The 20734-nt window shown below is 35.1% G+C and overlaps 1 long non-coding RNA gene across 2 annotated transcripts in view; it reads left to right on the forward strand.

The window, feature by feature from the left end:
* LOC122240128 overlaps positions 1–20734 on the forward strand; it is a 249890-nt gene that overhangs the window by 217004 nt on the left and 12152 nt on the right. The window lies entirely within an intron of this gene.

The raw sequence follows: 20734 nt of genomic DNA on the forward strand, positions 1-20734 counted from the left end.
ATCAAATATTTTAGGCTTTGTGGGCCATATTATTTCTCTTGCAGCTACTCTGAAGGTATAGTACAGAGCAGTACTAGATAATATGTAAATAAATTGGAGTGAATGTGTTACAATAAAACTTTAGTTAAATATACTGGAATGATATGTGTATTTCATACATTTTTATATTCTTGAAAAAAAAATTTAATTTTTTTAACGAAAAAAACTACGAAGCATTTTTAGCTTGTAAGACACGCAGAGATAAGTAGTAGACCAGATTTAGCTGATCCCGGAGATGGACAGAAAAAGAAAACAGTTACTTGTAAGCAGTTAAGTAAGGAGGGCTGTTTTGGTAGTATACACAAGGTAGTGTGGAGTTGTAGAGGTATGACCCTAACTACGTATTTGAAGGAAGAAAGAATGGAGGATGCCTTTCTGAAGGAATTTCATTAAGCTGTACCTTGAGAGTAGAGCAGAAATGAGGTAACAAAAGAGGAAACAACAGTTGTTCAAATCAGAGGGAACAGCAGTTCTTAATGCCCACAGGGAAGACAAAGGATTGCACCCTAATGTGGCTGGGCACATGTCCTGAAGAGTGTGAGAGAAGGAAGTAGTTGGAAGAGGGGACTGGAAAGTAAAGCCAGAGTCTTAACAATGGCCTTGGTGCTTAGTTATCTTGTAGGGATACTGAACATGTTCTTATTATTGCACCAGCAAAAAGAGGCAATTTCCAAAGTGACTGGGCAAGATGACCTTTGAAGGAAAGCTATTAAGAATCAGTCACTATAAGATTAAATGAATATTGTTGTATTTCCTAATATTTTATGTTTTCATTTTGTATGCTATTCTTATGTGAAAGAAGATAAAACAATTTTAAGTTCCTCTAAAATGTTAATTTTGACAAATTTGTAACTAGGTTAAGTGTTTTAGATTTCAATTTAAGAACAACAAGGAATCATTGAAAGCCTTTAAGCAGGAAAAACATGATATGATCTTCATTTTTGAAACACAACTCTACTTCCCAACATAAGAGGAAGGAAAGCAGATTTTTCAGGGAAAAGAGTTGGATTTGACATATTGAGGGTGATGTGCTTTTAGACTTCCAGATAAAGACACCAACTAGGTTGTTGGATATACCAGAAAAGATATCTGGATTAATACATTTGCTATATGACATAATGTTCTGGAAATTCCTCATAATTAAATTTGCTAAACACATATAATGTGTCAGCCATTTTGCTAAGATCTTTGCATTCATTTTTCATTAATCTTCACAAAACCTAAAGAGTATTGCTATTATTATTATTATTGCTATATTATTAGTGAGAAACTAAAGGTATTATAGGTTATGTAAGTTACTAGAATTATTAAAGCTAAAAGTAGATGGCAACGATGTGATTCATGCAACGGATTTGTTAGTTTCAAGAAGCAACACTCTTAATTACTATGCTGATTTAAACAAGTGTAATATGAGAAACGGCTTCTTTCCAGATTGAAGTAAATAATTCAGGGGAGAAAAGTCAGGCAAGACAAACAGAAAGTCAGGAAGTGATGACGTTTGCCAAGTCTTTTAAACATTTCTAGTAAGTGATGCGAATAGTAGAATGATTGATTTTAAATGTTATTCCTGTAAATCTACCTAAGGTTATCAGTTTAGATTCCATGAAATTTTAATATACTTGTGGGTCCTTTTACACATTGTCCAGGAATTTGCCCAAATTAGCAAATTTGCCCAAATTATTAGCATATTGGCCCAAATTATCAGGTGTTACCTGATAGACTTTCTTAACCCAAATCATGACTGGCAATGGTTCTTTTGACCATTTATGGGTACCTAATTCAACATTATAGTTAATACTAAGTGTAGCAGGCATATGATGTAATGATGACACGGTATCTACAATGATTATGTTCTCCAGGGTTAGTATGGCAGATAAGCTTAGAACAAGACTTTCCCACGTAAACAAGAACATTTATTCAAACACAGCAAGAGGAAAATAACCACCTCTCTCTCTCTCTCTCTCTCTCTCTCTCTCTCTCTCTCTCTCCATCAAAATTGAAAAAGAATATGTTGGATCCTAAGAACTACATTAATGTATAAATTATACAGAATATACTCATCTCCCTTTCCTGCCCACTAATATAATTTGTAATGCAGTAATAGCCATCATTTTTTAGAGTTGTGTTGCCCATAAATGCTCCCCATCTTCTCCTCTCTGTAGATGCTTTAGAATGATCCATGCCATTAGGTAATAGGTGGCTTTCTTTGCTATATATATTTCACATGGTGAGTGATGTGAGTAGGCAGAGAACTGCACACCTCCATTTGGACTAATGTATAAAGGAGCTATTAGAACTAAAAATCAAATGTGGGACTCTTTCTCCATCAAGAAAAAAAATAGTTTAACAAATTGGGAGAATCTTAAGTTCTCTCTATATAAGAGTTTCTTAGTTTTGAAACTGTTAATAATATTTTGGACTGAGTGAAATCTTTGTTGTGGAGGACTAACAAGTTTAATATCATCCCTGGACTCTACTCACTAGTTTCCAGTAATATCTGCTCAATCATGACCATCAGAAATGTCAAACATCCTCCATGGGGCAAAATTATTCCTGGATAAGAACCACTACTTGATATAAAATATCCTAAATCATAATAGTGCCCATAATGTATTTACTTCATATTTTTGCCTCATTTGTTAACATTATCTAATCAAATGATAAGGACTTATAAGATAATAATGGGACATGTTTTATAGGTGAATAAGATGGAGTTAGTGAGTATAAGATGTAATAACTATGTCAGATTAGATTAAGATACTGGGAATTCTGCCACATGAAATGTTGATAGGTGCATTTGATTTAATACAATTGGTTTTGGGGATTTTTCTGTTCTGCAGAAACATTAATCTTCAGGTAGATAAGGTTAGAGGATATATGTATGAGAAATGAGGGAGCAATAAAAATCAAAAAGGAACAGAAGTTTAAAAGAATTACTGTGCAAAGGAAAAGGGAAAATGATTGGAGGTGGGAGAATGCAATTCTTAAAGCTCTTCTTCCAAGAAACAATGGTCTCTGAGTTCACTTCAGAGAAAATTTAAGTTACATATGGTGGAGTTCACTGTTTTTGTTTAGCACAGATTGATGTGCTCTGCATCCGACAGGAAAACTATGCAATTTTGTTGGACGGTTAGAATACTCTCAGTAAATAACAGTAAAGTTTTACTAAAATAAGAGAAATTGCCTAACATGCAAGATAATTTTCATTCGAAATGTCAAAAATTCTCTGCAAAAACTGTTTACCACTGAAACAACCTCAGCTCCTGGATAGATTTTTGTTTTTGTTTTTTGTTTTGTTGAGATGAAAAAGAGAGTTGTTGGAAAGATATAATCACATTTTTTAGCAGACTGAAAATAAATTAAACCTGATATCACAGTTTTAAATTCTCAAATGAGTATCTCTGCATTTCAAGGAATGAAAATGCAGCAGATATAGGACATTATTGTGTTGATTATTTATTGAAGGCATACTAATTTCAAACATACATATAGCAGTGCCCCAAAGTTTTCCGTCACAGTTTTGGAACCACTGAAAAGAATATTTACCTGAACATGATTTTATCTTCATTATTAAAAGCCACTTATGAAGGCACTTTTGGGGGTGCATGGATGGTTCAGTCCATTAAGCATCCAACTATTGATTTCAGCTCAAGTCATGATCCTTTTGAACATTGATAGAAGTTATTTTTATTTTTTTTAAGATTTTATTTGTAAGTAATCCCTACACCCAACATGGGGCTTGAACTCACAACCCTGAGATCAAGAGTCTCATGCCTTACCGACTCAGCCAGCCAGCATCTCCTGAACATCAATAAAACTTATTATTAAACTGTTACAAAATTAAAAGTATTTTAGAATCCTATTATTATAGAACAACTCTAAACTTATTACAGATTTTTTTTTTTTATTTTAAGTCAACTGGCTCCCTGTGTTTGGAATCTAGACAAATGAGATTAGATGTGCTAGGTGCTGTTCTACTAGTCCTGGATGTCACTGATAATATGCATATATACTCTTGAGAAATGAGTAAGCACTCACAGATTAGAGGCTGTCTTTTGCGGGCCAAATCTTAGCTTTGTGACTTCTTTTGGTAAGTTATTTCACTTCTTTTACGCTCAATTTCCCCTCTGAAAATGGAGAAAGTGCCCCTATTTTATAGGGGAACTGTGAGCATTGAGACAGAGAACAGTGCTTAGGACAGAGTAAGTGTCTAATAAATGTCATCATTATTGCTATTGAATCTTTCCAAATAACTGCTATTTCTTTGGTGCTTGACCTCCATTACATTTTTTAATTATTTGTGAAAGAAATAATACTTTTCAAACGTAACACTTTCTCCAATCTTACCTTGTGATTCCATTTAAGATTTTGTGTAGTATTTATGCTTGAAATGAGTTCCCTATCTGACAAGCAGCACCACGAGTTTCCTGTAGTCACAAAATTAGAGGTGTCTTATTTTCACATGGCTCCTGATTAGGCTTCTTTTACCCGGAGGGAACTGTGGCTCTCCAATGCATTGGCTTCTCTTTGTTGAGTCTGCTGACCACCAGAGCCCCCTGTCTCAGTTCAGTGCAGATGAGGAGCCCAGAATGTCAGAGTTAGCACCATCATCCCTTGTATTTGAAGATTTTTTTCTGAAATTTCTGTAAGTAATCAGGGCTTTTTGCCCTGATAATTTATTCTCTATTGATACAAATTGCAAGAAATTCTTGGGCTTTTATTTTTAATAGATTTAATTTATTTACTTCATAAATTTTCTATCAACAGCTCACCTGCTATTCACACAAAACTGTAGTGTTACATGTGATATTTAATTTGTGCCATGTGACCCAAGATAGAACAGGGAGCATGCTGGTATAGTCATGTTTTTAAAAATGGGCAAGTGCCTACAAGTTGTGATACTTCCAAATTCCAGGATAAACCTGGCATGGGGCCAAGCTGTTGCGTTCTATAATTTAACGTTATTTGAATGTCATGATATTTTCATTTTATGGCTTCTCAAGTATACCAAAATATGTATATACGTGTGCGCTATATTTGTGTAAACATCATAAGCAACTGAAAATAAATATTTAACCCTTTAAATTATAAGTTCTATATAAAAGCTGTGGGCAGTAACATTTTTGTAATGACTTCACCGCAATTATGTTTTAGTGACTGTTGCATTAGTTTTCTACTGCTGCATAACAAATTACTTCAGATAATGGCTTAAAACACATGTTTCTTATTTTGCAGTTTGCATGGGCAGGAGTCTGGCAGCTTAGTTGGGTCCTCTTCTTAGATGCCGCAAGGCTGCAATGAAGCTGTTGGCTAGTGTTACAGCCTCATTGGAAGCTTGGAGCCCTTTTCTAAGCTTGTTCAAGTTACTGGCACAGTTCAGTTCCTTGTATTTGTAGGACTGAGGCCCTCAGCTTCTAGAAGCTGTCTACACAGATGGTTTAAAAAGTGGCTCTTGCTTCTTCCAGGCCAGTGACAAGCATCTCTGCTGCTTCAAGTCTCTTCTTTTATAAAATGCCTGGACCCTTAACTTTTAAAGAACTCACCTGGTTAGGTCATATGCACCCAGGATAATCTACTTTTGATTAGAAACTTTAATTATATCTTTAAAAATCCCTTGACTTTCTGTCATATTGTATTGGTTAAAATAATGGAAAGGTGGAGAATATCTACAAAAAAAAAAATCTACAGCTAACATACTTAATGGTGACAGACTCAAAGCTTTCCTGCTCAGGTCAGGTACAAGACAACAATGTTCCCTCTCGCCATTCCTTTTCAACATTGTACTGGAAGTTCTAGCTAAAGCAATAAGATCACAAAGGAAAATTATACAGATTGTGGGAAAGAAGAAGCAAAACTCCCTTTGTTTGAAGATTACATGATCATCTATGTGGAACTGAAAGAATTGACAAAAGAAATGCCAGGAACTAATAAGTGATCCTAGTAAGGTTGCAATATACATGGTAAATATACAAAACTCAGTCACTTTCCTAAATACCAGGAATGAACAAGAGGAATTTGAAATTAAAAGTACAATTTAATTATATTAGCAACCAAAAAGTTGAAATACTTAGGTATAGATCCAACAAAATAAGTATATAAACTATATGAGGAAAGCTATTAAACTCTGATGAGCAAGATAAAAGACCTTAATAGATGTAGAGATACTCCATATTCATGGATAGAAAGACTCAATATTGTCAAGATATAAGTTCTTCCCAAATTGATTTATAGGTTCAATGCAATCCCAATCAAAATCCCAGCAAGTTATTTGGTGGATATTGACTAAACAATTATAAAGCTTTTATGAGAGAATAGCCAACACAATATTGAAGTAAAAGAACACAGTTGAAAGACTGACTATCTGAATTCAGGACTCAAGACTTTGAAAATCAAGACAGTGTGGTATTAATGAAAAATTAGACAAACAGAGCAATGGAACAGAATAGAGAACCCAGACAGAGACCCACATAAGCATAGTCAATTGATCTTTGATAAAGCAGCAAGGGCAATAAAAAAGAGCAAAGTCTTTTTTTAACAAATGGTCCTCGAACAAGTGAACATCCAGATGCAAAAGAATGAATCTAGACAAAGACTTTATATGCTTCACAAACACTAACTCAAAGTCAATCATAGACCTAAATGAAAAACTATAAACTCTTGGATACAACACCAAAGGCAAGATCCATGAAAGAAAGAATTAATAAGCTGGACTTCATCAAAATGAAGAAAAAAAAAATGCTCCGTGAAAGACAGTGTTAAGAGAATGATAAGAAAAGCCACAGACTAAGAGACAATATTTGCCAAAGACACATCTGATATCCAGACTATACAAAGAATTTTTAAACCTCAACAGTAAAAAACAAACAACCCAGTTAAAAAATGGGCAAGAGAGCTAAACAGAAACCTCATCAAAGAGGATATACAGAAGGCAATTAAGCACATATGAAAAGATGCTCCACATCATATGTTATTAGGAAATATCAACAATAACACACCTATTAGAATGACCAAAATCCAGAACACTGACAGCACTAAACACTATAAGGATGTGGAGTAAAAGGAACCCTCATTCATTGCTGGTAGGAATACAAAGTGGTACAGCCACTTTGGAAGACAGCTTGGCAGCTTTTATAAAACTAAACATACTTCTACCATATGATACAGCAATCATACTCTTTGGTGTTTATCCAAAGGAGTTGAAAGCTTATGTCCACACAAAACCCTGCATACAGATGCTTATAGCAGCTTTATTCATGATTGCCAAACCTTGAAAGCAACCAAGATGACCTTTTTTAAATGGGTAAATAAACTCTGTTATACCTAGACAATGGAATATTATTCAATACAAAAAGGAAATAATCTATCAAACGTGAAAAGACATGGAAGTACCTTAAATACATATTACTATGTGTGTAATATGTAAAAGCCAATGTGAAAAGGGTATATACTGTATGTTTGCAACCATATGAGATTCTCGAAAAGGCAAAACTGCAGAGACAGGAAAAGGATCACTGGTTGTCAGAAGTTGGGGTGGGGAACAGAAGGATGAATAGACGGAACACAGAGGATTTTGTAGGTCAGTGAACATACTCTTTCAGTTACCATAATAGGGACTTGGCATTGTACGTCTGTTTAAATGAGTAAGTGAACTCTATGCAAACTATGGACATTTTGTGATAATGATATGTAAGTGTAGATCCATCAGTTTTAACAAATGCATCACTCTGGTGGGGGATATTGACAATGGAGGGGAGATGTAATGTATGTGTGAAGGCTGGGGGTGGATGATAAATCTCTGTAACTTTTCCTCAATATTTCTGTGAACTGAAAACTCCAAAAAATTGTCTTAGTGAGAAGAAGAAAAAAAACAAAAGCAAATGCCTGTCTGCTTTCAAGGGGAAGGTACTACCCAGAGGTGTACCAGGGGTGAGAATCATAAGGCTCATCTTGGTTTCTGCCAACTCATACAAATTTGTACAACCTAATGGATCTCCCTTGTGCCTTATTTTACACAACTGTCATGCAAAACCACTCTGTTCACACTGCTGATCCACTGTGTATATTAGGGCACACACACACACAAAAAATAGCTGAAAACTAGTTTCTCCTAAAATTAAATACAAGCTGTGAGTACTCAATATTTTTTTCCAGTCTAAGTTTTCTATTCTCATCATAGAAATCATTGTAGCAGCTTAAAAACACTGATTGAGTTCAAATATATAATTATACTATATGCAAAATATTCCATAATGATGGTCATATAAATGATCCAGGTTCACTTTTTATAATGTAAATGTTACTTGCCATTTTCTTCACACAATGAGCTAAGAAATGCAAAGAAAAATATGCTTTTTTTTGAAGTTCAAAAAATTTTAATATTACATAAATAAGTTTGCTAAAACAGATTTTGATCTTAGATATGTTCTTAAAAAGCAAAGCAATTAACTTTTTTAATTTGAGAGTATCAAGATATTATGAAAATTCATCTTTTTTAAAAGTACAGGCACTCTAAAACTTTAATTTCAAATATACAGAACAGAAACAAAACTGATGCCCAAAGAACTGTCTTCTGGGGCATTGAGAATGTGTTCTACTTTAGCACAAATCCTTAGATTTAGAGATTTTTTTTCATAGATTTACAATACTCCACACTTAATGAATATTTTGAGCAACTGGATAAACCATATTGGTTTTTTATGTACAAATAAATTATTCCTTGTAGCTATTACAATTCTTCTGAAAGCCTCTAGAAATCATATTGCAATGCAAGTACAAATGAAAATATGTAAGATGCTAAGGTCATAGATACAGTTCACCACTACTGGTACAAATTTATATAATTTACCAGAGCTTTCTTTCTGTGCCTGACCATACACAGCTGAACACTCCGGCCTATCTCAAGTCCATTTTCAGCTCAAAAAAAGTGGTTGATTGATGATGAAAATAAGTTATCCTTTTCCCTGCTTTGATTTTCAGGGGGAAAAAATTAAAAGAAAATAAAAACCTTCTCTACATGGAACATGACATTTAAGATTACGGTCCCCTTACATAAATATAGTAGGCTAACCTTAATTTCTATGAACTTTCATCAGATGAGTGTGTGTGTCTGTGTGTGTATGTGTTAGGTGAGTAGTTATTTTTAAAATGTAGCTGTTTTGAATGTTTCTTGTTCTTCAAATTCTATCTTGTTTACTGCCAATCTATTTTTAATGACATCTTTTCTCTCTAGTCCAGTATTATTTGGCTATATATATATATATTTTTTTCTAATTTTCAGTGTTGCTCTTTTCTTCACCTATGGAATTGGAATTTTCATTTATTTTTCTTCTAAAAGAAATGCTGTTGTTACAAACTGATAAATTTTTGACATTGGCAATAGTAAGAATATTGAAAATCAAATTTAAATTTAACAGAACCAGTACCTAAAGATTGAAACTTATCTTACTATCTATGAACATGTTCATCAGAATTCCATATATTCAAAGATAATACCTTTTTTTGCAAAATGTAAGAAAAATTATATTTTCCTTTCTGTTTCTTCATTTCATTTGGTCCCACTATAGGAAAAAGTGAAAACATGATGTGAAAGCACTTTAAAGTATATAGTACTGTTATGGATTGAATTGTGTCCCCTAAAACTTGTATGTTGATGTCCTAATCCCCTAGGTACCTTACACTGTAAGCTTATTTGGAGATGAATCCTTATAGAGGTAATCAACTGAAAATGGAATCATGAGAGTGAATCCTACTCTAATATGATTGGTTTCCTTTTAAGATTCCATGAAATTAAATTCTGATTCCATTACGTACTAGCTGTGTGTTTTTATGCAGGTTACCTTATCAGTATTCATATCTACCTACATAACTTGTGGGATCTAGTGCAAAATGATCACCTTGTAAAATAGGCAGGAAAAAAGTATTGTTAAAAGTACTAAAATAGAAAACTTTGTTTTTTAGAAATGTTTTATAACAAACAAAATGTAAAAAAGCTGTAAATGTCTTATTTTTATATATTACAACAATAATTTAATGAAAATGTTGTTTATAAGAACTTAATTTTTCAAGAATATATTTGAAAATGACATCAGTCAATATTTGCAAATGTAAGATCACAAATAATTCTTGGTAATTTTTCATTTTGGAAAAAAAATTCTGCCGACATAACTAATAGAGCGGTTAAAGATATTTTATAAACTGTATTAACATTGGGATTAATTTCTGATAAATTATTTAGAAACATACTTGTTAGTGGATCTAGAGCTTATGATCCTCATGGAACAATTATTCTAAAATAGGTTTAATTCAGTGCAAATCAGTTTCACATAACTCTAAATTTAATTTTAAATTTAAATAGACACAATGATATTTTAATGTTTCCTCCCACACTTCCTGTAATTTGTAGAGTAGATTTAAGAAACCAAAAGTGGACTCCGAATGTGTGTATAATTCCAAATATTATTAATGCAATATAGTAATGCAATATATTATTTCTAAACTGTCAGTCAGGAGCAAAAATTAATTTTAAAAATGTTTCCTCATTAAGGACTGATGATTTAAAGCTTCGTATGGAAATCAGGCTTCTTTCTGCCCAATGTGAAAACTTTACACTCAATTCCTATTTTCAATGCTGTGGGTATTTGCTTTCAAATGTTACTGCAGTTTTTGAAAGTAGATATTTTAAGCCCTTGGAAGAACTCTAATCCCTTCCTGATAAGCTTTATTAAAATGTCCGTGTGTACCCTTTTATTTTGTAATAACATACTGACATCGTATATGGCCTCAGCACCAGCAGTTCTTGTCAGAGGGTTACTATCTGTGTACTTACCGGGGGGAGGGGGGTGCTGGGAATGGACAACCAAGCCATTCTCCCAACACAGGGCCCAGTGCTGCTCACATACGGGGACTCCCCTCTCTCTTATAGCTGTGGCTACTGTGCCCAGGTCCCACGAGGTCCCACCTGGCCAGCTAGGTACGTGAGGATGACCCTAATTGCTCTGAAGCCTACACCTGTGTGCTAGGACACCAGGGCAATTGCTCAATGCCCATGTGCCTGTCAGGCCTTGATCCTGTGCTGGAATTGGCATGTGCAACTCCCAGGCGATCTCCTTTGCTCAGTCACGTGCTCCCTTGTCTCCCAGACTCATTTGCAGTTCCAAGATAAGAATATTAAGCATTTCAAGTGGTGACACCAGAGCTATAAACCAAGTATAGGGCTCTTTTGAGAACAAGGCCCTATGCCTGCCCTGTCCATGTTTGCCGGCTAAACTAAGATTAGAATAATAGTACCTACCTAGTAGGGTTGGTGATGATACTAGTTTATATATATGACAAATTTATAAAAGAATCTGATTCATAGCAAATGTTCAGTAGGTATTCATTCTTGTATTATAATGACATATAAAACCCAGTCACTGTCTCAAAAGTGTTCATAGGCTAGTTAGAGAGAAAGGCATGTGAACAACTTATTGTGACATTACAATAATAAACATCACTAGGCATTGAGAATATTAAAATGTCTTGTCTACAAGGGATTTATAGAGGTGACACTGAGAGTCACATATAATTCAACATAATGAGTATAATTTCTATTTCCATGGAGGATGTAGAAGATCTCAACAGAATGTTACTTGTAACATCAAATGGGGAAAAATAGATAGTCTATAAAATCATAACTTTTCTGGAACTCATCAGAGAGCCAACTAGGTGAACTAATTTCTAAAAGGTGACAAGTTCCTTCAAAAAGACACTGAGTATGCAAACTCTTTTGTCTTTAGCAGACTATGGGAAGAAGAAGTGAAAGACATAAACATGGGTAAGAAAGGAGACAACTGAAGTTTTAATGAATTTAAAGATTAAGTGTTGGCTAGCAAAAGAATTTAGAAGTCCTAGAAACGTCAGACACAAAGGTCATCTACACTTCCCTCATCAACTGTTTAACATAAGCCTCCATCTTATGCATGTAAGAAAGCGTGGGATCAGGAAAGGGCACCCAAAGAATCAGCTGCTGGAGGATAGATATGAAATCTAGACTCTTCTCTCATGGGAGCAAAATCTTTCCACTGCTGTGGATCACGGCCAGAATTGTATACTTTTGTAGTGAGGTAAAACAAAGCTGCTGGAGGAGGGGCAGGACACTCACTTGCCCAAGAGCCCCCATTCTTACAAGACAGGGAGAGATGAAAGGAAAGCTGAGAAATCCCACCCTGACACCAAAGTGAACAGGGCTTACCTAAGAACTAGGCTGGAACAGAACTGAGAAACCTCTCGGCCCCACCAGGAGCCTTGCACCAAATGATAAGCAACAGCAGTCAACTGCTGGTGTAGCTGCAGAAGCACAGAGACCCTCTCTGTCACACCCACATAAGACCTGCTCAAAGCTGATGGCGGAGGGGCAGAAAGTGAGAAGAGCCCTCCAGCTTCACATTAAGCTAAAGGCAGCCACCCTTCCTCACCTCAAGGACCCAGAATCATCTCCACCCCGGTTAGGCCATAGCAGAAAACTGCCATTAGATGGCACCAGATCTCAACCAAGCCCCAGACAGGTCTGGGTTACCCAGCTCTATGCCCGGATTCCTCTTGCTAGATGCAGAGCCTAGCCCGTCATTTCATTATTTTTGTCATATTACTACTTAATACTAATTTTTTTCTTATTTGCCAGCTGCCATTGTGACATTGGATATCCTTTTCTCCCCCCTTCTCTGTTTACTAAAATAATGTATTCCAACTAAGTATGTGACTGCTTGGGAGGAAGAGATCACACACACACACACACACAGAGCACTCAAAGATGAAATAAATTTCCTAGCCCAATTTCTCAAGAATAAAAATGTTTCTGGGGTGCCTGAATGGCTCAGTCAGTTAAGCATCAGATCCTTGGTTTCAGCTCAGATCATGATCTCAGTGGTTCACATGTCAGTCTCTGTGCTGACGGCACAGAGCCTGCTTGGGATTTGTCTCTCTATCCCTCTCTCTGCCCCTCCCTATCTTGCTCTTTCTCTCTCTCTCTCTTTGTCTTTCTCTCTCTCTCTTCTTTCTTTCTCTCTCTCTCTCAAAAAATAAATAAACATAAACAGAAGAATAAAAATGTTTCTGAAATACAGTGGCACACAAGAAGAGAGGATGTATTGCATGTTTTAGTGTGGTTTCTCATGATCCTCAGGGATCCCAATGGAACATAAAACTATTATTGACACATATACATGGTGTTTTGCCAGATCTGGAAAATTCAATTCTTGAGATATCATGGATAAGTAAGGGAGGATAGCTGCCAAATATCTTAAACATAGCAGTATTTTTTTTCCTCTTTGCAGCAACTGTTTACTTTTAGCAGGCATTGATAACCTTGCCTAAATCGATTAGTACATAGAAAACTATGTATTTATTTCCTCTCATTTTAATTTGGTTCCAAGAGAGAAAAAAATATATAATTTTTTTAATGTTTTATTTATTTTTGATACAGAGAGAGAGCGTGAGAGGAGGAGCAGAGAGAGAGGGAGACACAGAATCCAAAGCAGGCTCCAGGCTCTGAGCTATCTGCACAGAGCCTGACACGGGGCTCGAACTCACAAACTGCGAGATCATGACCCGAGCCAAAGTCAGACGCTTAACTGACTGAGCCACCCAGGCGCCCCCAAAATATATATAAACATAAATCATCAGCCCTCTGGTTTAGCCTGATATCGGACCAGTTTAGAAGTCCTAAGCAGAGGGAATGAAAAGAGATATTTGAGTTCAAAGATTAAAAAAAAAAATAGTGAAAAAAAAGTCATAGTCATTAGTTTAGTTCCTGGACCTGAGCCAATTTTCAGATCCCTATGTATTGTTGGAAGAGGTGGTCAGGTCTCTAGAAGGAAGTGCCCTGCAACATGTATATCTTGTAATGATTACCTGGTTTAAAAAATAATTTTTAAAAATGAGACATTTAAAGTCTTTCCCATTATATATTTGATGAATATATATGTTCATATATATTCATATGTATTCATATATATTTATATATATTCATATAATATATATATTCCCATTATATATATGATGATTCCCGGTTTAAAAAATAATTTTTGAAAATGAAGCATTTAAAGTCTTTCCCATTATATACTTGATGAATTTCCAATAAGCAAGAATTTACATTTCTTGTTCTCTTCATCATTTAGTTCAGAGTTGGGTGTCTTAAACCTCAACTTACATTTCTTGTCCTGACCTCTAACGCTCTATATGAATTTGCCCTTACTTGACCTCTCAACCTCTTCTACAGTTCTCTTTTGTGATCAGCACAGTAAAAATGGACTAGCCCCTTACTCCTCAAGCATATCCAACTTTGCTCAGCACTTAAACAAGGTCATCATGTGGCTTATTTCTTCTTGTCTTTCATTTCTTAGCTTAAGTGTTCTCTATACAGAGAATCCTTTCCTGACCATTCAGTGTTAAGTAGCTAGTACCTGTTCTATATGGCAGGAAGATCCTTAAAAACCATCATAGCACTGGTGATATGTGACAGTTATGTTTGTCTTTCCCCAGTAGAATGGAAATTCCAGGAGAGTAGATATCTTGGCTATCTGTTCTTTGCTATACCTTGCCACCTAGAATAGAATTGAAGACAAGATTTTTGAATAAAAGAAACCTTCGTTTATGCACTTGTTAAACCTATATCCCTATACCTTTTAATAGTATTAGGTATTAAATATGAGTTTAAAATTGTCTCAAAAATACAATGCACTAGGGGTTTTGCTTCCAGAAGTGGTGGCCATGGTGATTTGTTTCAACTCTTGTACTGAGAAGGATTAAGAAAGTGTGTGTGTGTGTGTGTGTGTGTGTGTGTGTGTGTGTGATCACATTGTGATGCTAAGACCTAGCGCTTGGTATTTGTCTCTACTTTTCCTTTTGTGGGATCTGCCAGTTCTGGAAGAGTGATTGAGATGTGAAGATGCCGATGAGAGTTTCTGAAAAATTTACAAGAATCAAAATTAAAATTGGGTTCAGTGGTCAACAGGGGGCATTGGTAAGTCACCCTAGATTTTGTTTAAAATCCTAATGGTCTCCACCTGCCAAATAAGGGTAAAACCCACTTGCAGGGGTTAAAGTGAGAATTCTAACTTCAATTCCTACTAATAGTAAGGTGATTCTAGTTTGTTGATGACCCTAGCCACCTGCAGAAGCAAACACAAATCTGCTTCAGAGGAAATACAATTTTTTTTACACCTTGAATTCTCTTTATATATATTGAACCTGGCAAACAGTAAAGAACAATCAGGCAAATGAAAAACAAGAGAATGGAGAAAAAGGAAACAACAGTATTCAACTACAACAAACCACTGCTGCAATGGTTTTAGAAAGTAACACATACAGGAATGCCAAAATACTATCTGAGCCTCAACCTGAAACTGAACTCTTAATCTCCCCCCAAATGCATTCCACCATGGCCTTCCTTATTGCTATCAAAGGTACCACCATGTTTCCATTGAACAGCCTAAGATTTTCTGTCATCTTTGACTTCTTTCTTTTTTTGTCATACCATGTATATAATTGGTTAGGAAGCCCTCACTCTTGTTTACAAATACAGGTAAATACATAATCTGACCATTTTTCATCACTTCCACAGCTACAAGCTTGTTATCCTGTTCTTACTGAATTGTCTGTAGTCTCAATGTTACAGTCAGGGTGACTCTATTAAAGCATACATCAAACTAGATTTTCCTCTACTCATAATTTTGGCAGCAGAATTAGGTTTCAGTCATTGTAAGTGAAGATTATCCTCTGTTGATCAAGGACTATCAACTGCTGTTGTAAGTAAGCAATGTCTTAAAAACTATCTTGGTCTAAATTTTTTTTTTGCATGGGCTTGCCTTATTACTTTTATCATTTTTGCTTTTGCATAATGCTTTCTGATTAAAGTAGCCTCTCATTGGGCACCACAGTGACATTTTATCAATCTGTGTTAATCTATTGATCGTCTAAAGGCAAACAAACTTGGATATATGTGGGTTTTAGCTTTATTTTGGGGGGAAGCTTGCCTTTGTGTAATGTTTCATTGCTAAAGCAATTTCCCACTGGACTCCTGTTGGACTCTTTTATTAATATATTTCAATCTATTGATAGTTGAAAGATAAATAAACTTGGATATAAATAAATTCTGAAGTAAAGAACTGTAACGGGCAGAGTTGCTAGAAACTAGAGCACAACCCTAATTAATATATGGTTATCATTTCTTTTGTTCATAAAGCTAAGCTTAGAGCTACATTGAAGTTCAAGGTTGTTAAATTTTGAAAGTGGAATTTTCACTACAACACAGTTTCCCCTGGCCTCTCAAGTACCTTTTTTTTTTCTTTTCCTTATCTTCCCAAACGGAAATTATAACAACTCTTTATGTTTATGTAACTGAACTAAAATCAGAATAATAAAATAGAAACTAAGACTATATGCCCATTTTACATAAACTTTTTTTTTTTTAGCAAGATGACTAATACATTAGTAAATCTAACAACCTTGGTTACGATAATCATGACCTGGACCCTCCTAGTCCACATCCTGAATCAGCTCTCAGACGTCACCTAGAGCTGAGCTTGTGACATGTCAGTGGAAAAATGGAAACCACATTTTGATATTCAATTCTGGGGAGGAAACTGTTGTGCCAAAAACAATTCTCCTCGTAATTTTTCATTTCAATTATCTGCAGCATAATGGCTAAAGGGTGTTTTCTTCTCTTTTGTTCTGATTTGGTAAGGAAGTACAAGGTAGGTCAATATAGGCCACCTGAACACAGCTGCCAAGACCATTCCTTATAAAGAGGATGAGTTTTGCACAATAGGGGGTACAAACACATTTCCTTCCCCTGTCAAAATTCTGTCTATCTTTGGATAGGAAAACAGCCCCCACTATGCTTTCCCAAATTAGATGGTAGTAAATGTATAGAAAGAAGGCAAATTATTTCTTTAAGTATCATGCATTATGAGATAAAACATTTGAAATTTGCCTTGATAGCAATGTTTGTTTTTACTCGTGTTTTTAGATTTAAAAACATCTTAGTATATATTATATTCTCTATCTGTGTCCTTCTCTTAATAATTACTTTCCTCTTTATATGCCCACAAAAGTGACTAACTTAATTCTATGGTTTATAATGATAAAATATTGTTTAGCTCATTACAACTTAAGTAAAAAAGAAAACGTAAAAACATTTGAACAGATTTATTTTCCTATATGGTTTCTTTTTACAAAATAACAATGCTTTATATACAAGATCTATTTTCTGAATAACATTTACTAAAATTCTAATTTCTGTACACTTATAAGTATTTTGATACTCAACTCAACTTAGAAATATTAGAACAAATGGAATCCATTAGGCTGGATTTAAAATTCTAAAGTTTAGAAATATTTTGTCAGTTGTATTTTGCAACTTGCAAATTGTAAATTTTTTCCTTAAACACACAAAAAGGCCACTTGGAACTCTTTATAAACTATATTTATAGTCCATTCAAAAAATCTCTATGTTTTTATGTTTATTATTTATTTTTGAGAGAGAGAGAGACAGAGTGCAAGCAGGGGAAGAGCAGAGAGAGAGAGAGGGAGACATAGAATCTGAAACAGGCTCCAGGCTCTGAGCTGTCAGCACAGAGCCTGATGCAGGGCTTAAACCCATGAACCACGAGATCATGACCTGAGCTGAAGTCAGATGCTTAACCGGCCAAGCCATCCAGGAGTCCCATTTCATTCAATAAATCTTGATTGAGTGCTGCTTTTGTATTGGAACTACTTCTTTAATACTAATGACAAAGCAAGAAAAAAAGAAGGAACTTCCTGTCCCCAGGTGACTTAAGATAAGTGAATCTAATTAAAGAGAAAATATCAATTACTACAGAGATACATTGACTTTCCTTGTACATTGAACTTTTTCTCAAAGTGATGAAATTTAATGTTTATTCCACTCCCTGTCCACACACACCTTTTACCTACACATTGAATTGATCTTTTAAAATTGTTTGGAAGCAAACATAGGTTTTATCTTTCTGAAGAGGATTTTTTCATTATAGACACAAAAGAGGTAATATATCATTTATAATTCATAGAGCTCTTACTCCCTTCCCCATTTCTTTGTGACACATTCTGTTCCAAATAAGTCAGTGCAGAATACATTTACTGCCCTCATAACCTATGAGCAAATCTAGAAGTTGGATATGTGTGAAATAGTTCTGATTTTTTCATTGGCCTAAATATTGATGTAACTCCCCAAGGACAGCACCAGATTAAACTTCTATCACTGAACCACCTTTATTTTGCAGTGTGTGCAGTTCACATACTTGCAGTGATTTGAATGGCTTGCTAGACAAGAATGGTGAAATCAAATTCTTATGCTCTGACTCATCTTTGTACTTATTTTGATTAGAACTTTCCTGAGGACAAAGGACATGCCTTCTTCATCACTTTTAAATAATTGAATACAAATCAAACAAAAGGCGTTACAACAGTAGTTAAACAATTCATATGCATTAAGTTATTTGTTGTTGACTTATGTAACTAAATGTTGGGGAGGTGAAAACAGGACTGTGCTTTCAGGTGAACTCAGGGGAATTCCTTAGTTCCCTATGACTGAAGGGTTGGCAGTTAGTTCCACACACAGTATATGAAACCAAAGCAAGTGCCTCTGAGATTCAGTCTAGATACTAATTCCTCCAGAAATTGACCTCTCTTTATCACTGGCCATACTGCTCATACTCTCATACTCTCTCCTTCCCTCAGACCAAACCTCTTCTTTATTCTCCCATATTTCCTCTTATTTCTCTTAATACATGGTTTATAATTGTGAGTTGTAGTCCCACATAGACAATGAGCTCGTCAAGGGCAGGAAGTATGTTTTATTCTTCTTTGCAGACTTGTTACCTAGTGTTGAATACTTTGAATTAATTAATATATTCCTATGCTTTAGAGTGTTGCTTGGATGAATTGAATGAATGGATGAGTGAATGAGATGGTCATCATTTTGGCTGAGTAGTCTTTCCTTCAGACAACCCAGTCAACTCTCTGGAACGATTTTCATTCTGTCTTCAGTATGGTTTTGTTTTCTGGCTTGATTGTAACAGATAAATCTGAAATTCAGACAATTTAAATGTATTGACACAGAAGGTCACTGAGCAGAGCTATATCTAAAATTCCAGGTGATTTGAAAGAATGAGACAGGTAGCTAGTAGCTAAAAGCTTAGTCTTTTGTGTCAAAAAACCCCAAAAAACAAAACAAAAAAGCAAAAAAAACAAAAAAAAACCTAGGTTACAATATGTCTTCTATGTGGCAGACATAAGGTATCTTTAGGTAGCATACATAATTTTTCAGAGCTTCTCCTTTTGAGTAATGCCTGTTTTGTAATATTGCTGTGAAAGAATATATATGCAAGGAGCTTACTCCAGTGCTTAGCATATACTAAATGCAACAATCTTACATATATCATAAATATAAGCATTATGGCTTTTAAGTAATAATAATAAATCAGACGGATAGGAAAGTCATAGGATGAAGGAAACATGAATGAAGAGCAATGGGTGTGCATATGACAGGGTGTAGTAACAAGCAAACAGTAACTCATGAAGTTATAGATCCTAGAAGATAATTTCATGATGGGGTTTTTATATTCACAAAGTGGCTGTGGCTATTGTGAGTAAATATCTATGTGTACCTGGGACAGATCTGCTTTACTCTATTTGTCTCACTTTAACTGTTAATAGCTTTCCATTTCATTCTCAAGATTGTTAGAATTTGGATGGTGAATTGTACGGTTACTAAATGATGGCACATGTGCTAATCTGGAATATTTTAGGAGAAACTTTCTGAAATATCTAATAAGCGTCATACAATGAAAATTTGCAAGAGCATGTGTAGATAAGTTTCGTCTTCTGTATACAAAATCTAGGTTGTTCGGCACTTCTGCTCTATCCAAGTAAGACCATCTTGAATGCAAATGTCTTTTTAGCAATTCACCTCAGTGTTCTCTTGCTACCCTGACAAAAATGTAATTTGCATGGCTAGAAGTAAAACATACCAAATGACTCCCTTGGGTTGCATTTTTACTTTTTCTTCTTTTTTTTCACCAGCCTCTGATAACTTATCCCCACATTCAACTTATTTTAAAAAGGCTTGTTTTCCCCCTTTATGATCTGAAATCCAGGAGTTGAAAAATAGTGAGAAATGTCCACCTTCTTTCTTCCTCCATTTCTATACAGAATAACATCCTTTCCAATTACAAGTATTCAATAAAGGAAAAAAAACGTTGTGATAGGATATTCTTCCTTGTTTTTATTTACCAATCTTTGTTAGCAATGTGAACATAGTCATGTTACTTCAAGTGATTTCTACAAGTCTATTCTCGGCATTATCTAAAAAACAAAACAAATACAAAGCATATTCATGAATATCACCATCTTTGCAATCAAAGGTATTTATAATCAGGAAAGCAAATATAGGGGCACCTGAGTGGCTCAATCGGTTGAGCATCTGACACAGGTCATGATCTTGCAGTTCGGGAGTTCAAGGCTGGAAACAGGCTCTGTGCTGACACAGTGTGGAGCCTGCTTGGGATTCTCTTTCTCCTCTTTCTCTGACCCTATCTCACTCGCAGTCTCACTCTCTCACAATAAATAAATACAGTTAAAAAAATTAGGAAAAAAAAAGAAAGCAAACATGAAGACTGCTTATCTTAAATATCTCAGG

Source organism: Panthera tigris, chromosome B4, assembly GCF_018350195.1.
Source record: "Panthera tigris isolate Pti1 chromosome B4, P.tigris_Pti1_mat1.1, whole genome shotgun sequence".
NCBI lineage: Eukaryota > Metazoa > Chordata > Mammalia > Carnivora > Felidae > Panthera > Panthera tigris.